Consider the following 6,950-nt stretch of genomic DNA (forward strand, 5'->3'; position numbering starts at 1 on the left):
ACATGTAAGCACATGCCCTCTCTACCGTCCTGTGTGCACATGTAAGCACATGCCCTCTCTATCATCCTGTGCACATGTAAGCACATGCCCTCTCTACCATCCTGTGCACATGTAAGCACATGCCCTCTCTACCATCCCATGTATACATAGCAGGTGTTCCTCTCTACCATCCCATGTACTTAGCACACAGAGCTCCTCACAACAGATTTCAAAAGACAGATGTTTCAATTTTCTTTTGTCAGAGGAACGAGATGTTTTTACGTCTATGACACCAGGACAGCACCTAAGACTTTGACACTTAAAATGATGTATCTTTGCCTTACAAAAACCACAAAAGCAATATTTAACTAACAATAACTTGGAAGAGGCAACATTAGATGCTTGAAAGTAATTCGCGGGACAGAATGTTCAATAGATTTCTACAGCCATAGGGGCGGGCAACGTGGAAGAGCAGCTACCCTGAAAAGACATTTTGTGCAGGAAAAGTACAATGAGTTTGGGTGTCCAGAGTGCAATTAAGAATTAATTGCATAAGAACCATGACTCTCACAGCATGACTTTAGAAACAAATACTTATATTAATTAATTTAAAAAAAATGGGTACAAACTGCTGAGGCTGTATTTAGGACTTTGACTTGGGGCTTAGTGAGCAGGTTTAGTTACACTAAGCTATTGATTTAAAAATAACATTTAGAATATAATTAAAACAAAAATTTCAATAATAATATCTGCATTAGTAACCATTAGAAGATAGCAAAACTAATTTTGTCAGGTAGCTAACACACTTCCAAGGCAAAGTGATGGTCATTTTGGCAAATGGATGCAGATGTCCACATAGATGTAATACGATTTTGCTTTTGCGTGGTGGGATTCATCAGACATTTTCCTGGGAGCATCGGATTAAATGGTGGGGAAAGGTCACACTAAAAGCCTGTTGTCAGTAGTCAGAACATACTAAATCATTTGCCAAGCGAGTCCCAACACTCTCTGTAGCTTAGATAAAATGTGGGTGAGAACTGTAGGGACTTGCAAGCTAGGCACCCCTTGGTAGGGAGGTTGTGGAAGTTCCCCTGAAGGAGAACTTACTTGTGTCTTTTATAATCTTTTTTTCCTTTTCTACTTTTTATTTGTGTGTGTGTGTGTGTGTGTATGTGTGTGTGTATTTGTGTGTGTGCACGTGCGCATGTGGACGCACGCCGGTGCATCTGCAGGCGGTGACCAGAGCTTGTTGCTTGCTTGGGCCGCCTTCTTTCGTCCCGTTCTACTTCTGTTGTTGTTTTGGAACTCTCACTGACTCTAGAGCTCATCAATTCCTCTAGATGAGCTGACTGGTGAGTCCCGAGGCTCTTCCCACTTCCCCATCTCTTCTCTCCCCCGAACACCGATTGCGTGCACTCGTAAAAGCACAGCAGCTTCACTGGGGTATCAGTAATGAAGACTATGTCCTCAGGCTTGCCTGACAGGCCCTTCATCACAGAGCGACCTTCCCTGATTGCTGCTTCTTGGCTATTAGGAGGAATGTTTACTCAGATGCCGACTAGGTGCAAAGCACTACGCAGAGCACTACCTCTCTAACAAGGTAAGAGTCCTACTTAATGTCTGTCCTTGGGGAGCTTCCGGACCATCTGCTTCCTGTGCTGTTGAAGAACGCCCTGCTAATGGAGTAAAGAAAAAAGGCCCCAAATATCCCTGAGAAGCCACTCAAATATTTGATGTCTCATGATCAAAAATAGACTTCCACATGTATGACTTATATACGTGAGCTAGAGGGAGGCAGAGACAGAGCAAAGTTTGTGGCCAATGCACAAGCAGAGAGCACCACCCCCTGATTTATGGTAGGAAACATCAGGAAAGAGAAAACAGTCTCTACGAAATGTGCTTCTACCTAGACTTTTCCTTCCCAAGCTTGTAATTAAACTAAGTTGATCTGTCTTGCTGCAGAAAAATTGAAGAGTACTTTCAAAGCTTTCTTTGTTAAAATGAAATGTAAACGTTTTGAAGCCCAAACCCATTTGGAAAATGCAAACATCTTAATTTGCTAAGAGAACTAATAATTATCTGCACTGATTTTTTTTTTGCACCTAATCCCATGCGTGTTTTACCATCCATATTAATGATATCAGTGTCTGTTAAGCATTCCACGCCAGGACATGTTGAGACATCTTCAATCTCCCTCTCCCTCCACCCACCTCGTCCTATTTAATCCCTAAGTCTTATTGTCTCTACCCCTGTAACATTTTTCTCCTTTTCATTGTTTTGCTTCTAGTATTCTTTTTATTTGAAGTCTCATTTCTCCTTCAGACCCCACCAACTGCTTACTTGGTATTTCTCAGATTCTGGCAGCGAAGGCGTAGAGAGCAGACTGTGTGAGAACTAACACACATCTTTAATCAAGAACTCAAGCCTGGCCTGGCCTCTGGCTCCTGGGTCCCGTCATTTGCTGTCCCATGACGCTTTCTTTACTTTCCAATCAACTTTGCAGTTACCATGCGATGTGATAGGCTCACCACGGACTCTTCATGCTTACCTATCATTATTCTTAGTTCATTCGTGCCCCTCCCCAGCCGCTTTCCATTTCCCCTCAGTTAGTGCCTTCTTCTCTTTTCTTATCACATAGAGAGGCCATGTAAAGAATAGTTGTTTGTGTGCTAGATTCTTTAATATACTAAACCTGCAATGATACAGAGAAGATCAACGTGGCCCCTCCACAAGGATGGCACATTTTTAGAGCATTACATATTTTTTTTTCCCAGAAAATTTAAGGTTGCAGTGGAACATAAGCATTTGTGCATTGTTGATAAAGGCTAGAATAGTACAACTGGAGAGAAATTTAGTCTTTATCCACATTTAATGATGTATCTCTTTAACGCGAAATCTATCGTGGCAATATAGTCTAAGGAAAACATGGTAAAAGTTATGGCTGTACTAAATGCATTTTAGCTTCCCATTTCTAAGGAGCACAATAAATGCTTTTATATGTTCTAAAGTTAAAAAGTATTTGTTTGGTAAAGATGAGGGCCACATCTGGTGGTAGGAAAATCACTGAGTTAGCAACTAGCGAGAAAAGGCCATCAAAGAGCAGAAAGATCTGGCAGACCACCCTCTCAAGTCACTGAAGGGCTCCCGTCTGAGGTTAACAGGAATCTCACCTGTGGAGGTTTCAAAGAGGATGGTCCCCAAGGGAGTGGCTCTATCAGGCGGTGTAGTTTGTTGGAGTGGGTATGACCTCGTTGGAGGAAGAGTGTCACTGCTGCAGCGGGCTTGGAGGTTTCCTATGCTCAGGATACCGCCCAGTGAGTCAGTTGACTTCCTGTTGCCAACCAGTTAAGATGTAGGAAACTTGGCTCCTTCTCCGGCACCCATGTCTGCCTGCGCGCCACCATGTAACACCGTATAAGCCATGTAACTAAGTGTACCTTGCACTTTATGTATTATATATACATTTCATTATATGTTTTAGATTAAGTGAAATAATTATGTCTATTTCTTCATCACTTCCCCTCTCTGTTGGAACGTAGGATTCATGAAAGCAAGTCTTGATTGGTCTTGTTTCATGGTGTAGCTCGAGCCTTCAAAGCAATCTGGTGAATGCTCAACAAATCCTTGTTGAAGTCATAACTGCACATCCACTAGGAAAACACCAGTGCGTTACTTACATTCTACTGACTTAATGAACATCTCTATTGCATGCAGATAGCAGTTCCCATGCTTCCCTGATAGGTGCTATCTATGGTGGGTGAGGAAGGTTATACAACAAAGCCAAAAAAAATAATCAGCTATGCACATGCATAGGAATTCTGAAATGTAATACTTAGGGACACAGTGGCTTCCAAGTCACAGTGGTGTAGGGAACGAGAGTATATCAGTCTAGGTCACCATTCTGTCTGTGAGTTGCATTGACTCTACAAAGGCTTCTAAGAACTTCCCGAGGAAGAGGTTAGTGTTCTCTGCAAACTGTGTAACCAACGAACTTGGGGCAGTGCCTGCCTACAACGTCAAGAACAAAATCACTTCAGTGGATAAGAACATTTTTAAAGTTGTATGTGTATAGGTGTGTGTCTGTGGACTGTTGTGGTTTTGGTGCCTGAAGAGGACAGAAGAGAGTGTTAGATTTCCTGGGACTGTTGCAAACATCCTATGTTGCTGGAAATCAAACCCAGCTCTCCTGGAAGAACAATCAGTCCTTTGAACTACTGAGCCATCTCTCCACCCTGGACTCACTCTTGAAAGAGAGATTCATACAGCCAATCAGAGATGCAATCTATTTTGTTTCTCATCTGCTTTGAAGGGGATGCGCATCTCTGCATAGCCGTGTGCAAACACAGGGGATCCAACGCTGTTCTCTGGGATTATTTGGTTCTCGAATCCCTCTAGGGTGTCCTCGCCACTCTCAAAGGCAGTTTCTTGTACCAATGGGAAAAGGAAGACGCTGAGATGCAATTTTATCTCCCAACTGAACTTGATTAAATGAGAACTGTTCTAATCAAAAGCGTGAATCCGGGGGCGGGGCAGTGCGATACTGGTAACAGGTTTGAGAGTACTGGGAAGAACAGAGGAAGAAAAGATAAAGTCAACATAGACAAAGAATCCGGCAAGAAGGGAATGGTAGTAAAGCTCATTAAGGCAGAAAATTAGGTGAACAAATTGCCTCACAGACAGCCAAGTGTTAAGCTTATTGCGAGACTGGCAGCGGAAGTGGAAGAAAGCTTTTTGAAAACATTATTTTTATTATTTTAATAATTTATGTAGGAATCATAGTAGCTGCAATCTGTTAGCCAGGAACAATTGCCAGCTGGTATCATCCTGCAGTAGCTATAGAAGGCCGAGCGCAAATATGTTTTTCCTTTTACCTGGAGAGCATTCAGCTTTAGAAAGTTTCAATTCATTTTCTCCAGAATTTGGTGTCTGCCCTCGTAGATAAGGAATTCTGTTTATTGCATGATTTAAGAGCTTTGATTGGGTTTACAACGATTTCTACTGTGGCACTAGAGAGATCACACCTGGGACAGAAAGGGTGTTTACCCAACCACAGTTACCTATTGTTGGAAACGGATTCCTGAGCACACACCTGAATTATCTCTGCAATTGTTCTGAGTCTATGCATTGTTTTTCTTCCAGTTACCTTAAAGAAGTGGTGGCACCCCATCAGTTATTCTAGTGAAAGCAAAAACAACAACCAAAAAGGTTTTGTAGGATTATAATGTTTGTGCACACAGTTATGAGGGCATACATACGGACACATGCGTGACCAGCCACACAGCTGTTGAACACTCTTATGACAGCACATGTACTCATGGACACACACGTGACCAACCACACAGCTGTTGAACACTTATGAGGGCATACGTACTCATGGACACACACGTGACCAGCCACACAGCTGTTGAACACTTATGAGGACATATGTACTCATGGACATACACGTGACCAGCCACACAGCTGTTGAACACTCTTATGACAGCATATGTACTCATGTACACACACGTGACCAACCACACAGCTGTTGAACACTTATGAGGACATACACACTCATGGACACACACGTTACCAGCCACACAGCTATTACGTTTTCCAGTGCTTTCTTCTGAAATTTTCACACATGTCCTGCTTTAGTAACAATACCATCGATTTATGATTGGCACCGTCTTTCCCTTGTTTATCTGGAAGCTACAACTAGACACCATAACATTGCAGGGTAGGAAATTGCTCTGTTTTGCCTAGCGTGCCATGGGGAGAGGGAAAATAACTTAATTGTTCTGTAGCAATTTTGTTGTCTCTTCCTGCCTCCTTCCTCAGAGGGTCTCAAGAGGAAATTATGAGCATTATGAGCTGTGTTGTTGATGATCCATGGGTTTCTTCACTGGAGATTTGCATGTATTTCAGGGTATTACAAGCTTCTAATTTTGACTTTACTTTCGCCTGACTTTTCTTGGTTCGGTTTCCTCATCGCTGAAATGAGAGATTAACCACTTGTGTATAAAGACTCTTCTTAGCTGTGAGGAATAAAGCCATAGTCTAGAAAATATGGTATTTCTCCAATAAAATAGCATGCAAAGGCATAATGACCTTTTACCTGAAGTGAACTATTTCCGTGTGTGTGTGTGCTCTTGTGTGTTTGTGCATGTGGAGGCCAGGGGACAGCTTGGGATGTTCTCCTCAAGTATCGTCCAGTTATTATTTGAGACAGAGACTATCACTGGCCCGGAACTTGCCGAGGAGGCTAAGCAGGCAGGGCAGCAGAGTTCTAGTGATCTGTTTATCTCTTGTCTCTGCTTCCCTAGCAGAGACACCGAGGTTACAAGCACTGAGCATCACATCCTTCCAGCTTTCAAACAAAAAAAATTATAGCTCTGGAAATTGAAACCCAGGAACTTGTGTATGCATTTAATCAGTTATCACCCTAGCCTTAAAAAACAAAACAAAAACAAACAGAAAACTCTGTGTCAAGTTGGTGCATTTAGGAAATATTTTCTGAGTTTATTGTGTTCTTCTTTAGAAGACAAAGGAAAGTAGTGTGGTGTCATTAAGAGGATTCCAAAGTTGCGTGAGAGAAGATAGAGCCCAGAAAGCTGTAGAGAAGCCGACTCATTTTACCCAACACCTTTCTTAGGGATGCAGACCTCCACAGCATCAAGAATGGTAGGGTATGGGTGGCAATTGTTAAAAGTTGAAAACGAGTGGAAGTAGAGGTGGGAAGAACCCCAGCTGTCTAGAACAATAAAAAACAAACAAAACCTCCAATGAGCTGTGTTAGCATTCCCAAAAGAAATCTGGATTTTAACAGGTGGTTGCACACGCAGGCACGGCAAAAGAGGCCAGCGCAGTGCTCAGGAAGAAATAAGACAGGTAGAAAGGCGCGCTGCTGTGAGAGTGTGGGATACCACACCTGGTGGAGATGTCTGTCTGGTAACTAGGAGGGACACGGTTAGCCTAGGCCAGGAATTTACACC

At 42.6% G+C, this 6,950-nt stretch overlaps 1 pseudogene; it reads left to right on the plus strand.

Moving 5' to 3' along the window:
* The first annotated feature begins 2,649 nt into the window (after positions 1-2,649).
* On the plus strand, positions 2,650-2,745 carry LOC121464972 (annotated as a pseudogene).
* Positions 2,746-6,950: the final 4,205 nt, after the last annotated feature.

The sequence above is a fragment of the Microtus oregoni genome, unplaced genomic scaffold (genome assembly GCF_018167655.1).
Source record: "Microtus oregoni isolate MIOR12 unplaced genomic scaffold, Mior012 000001F_ref0000356, whole genome shotgun sequence".
In the NCBI taxonomy this organism is placed as follows: domain Eukaryota; kingdom Metazoa; phylum Chordata; class Mammalia; order Rodentia; family Cricetidae; genus Microtus; species Microtus oregoni.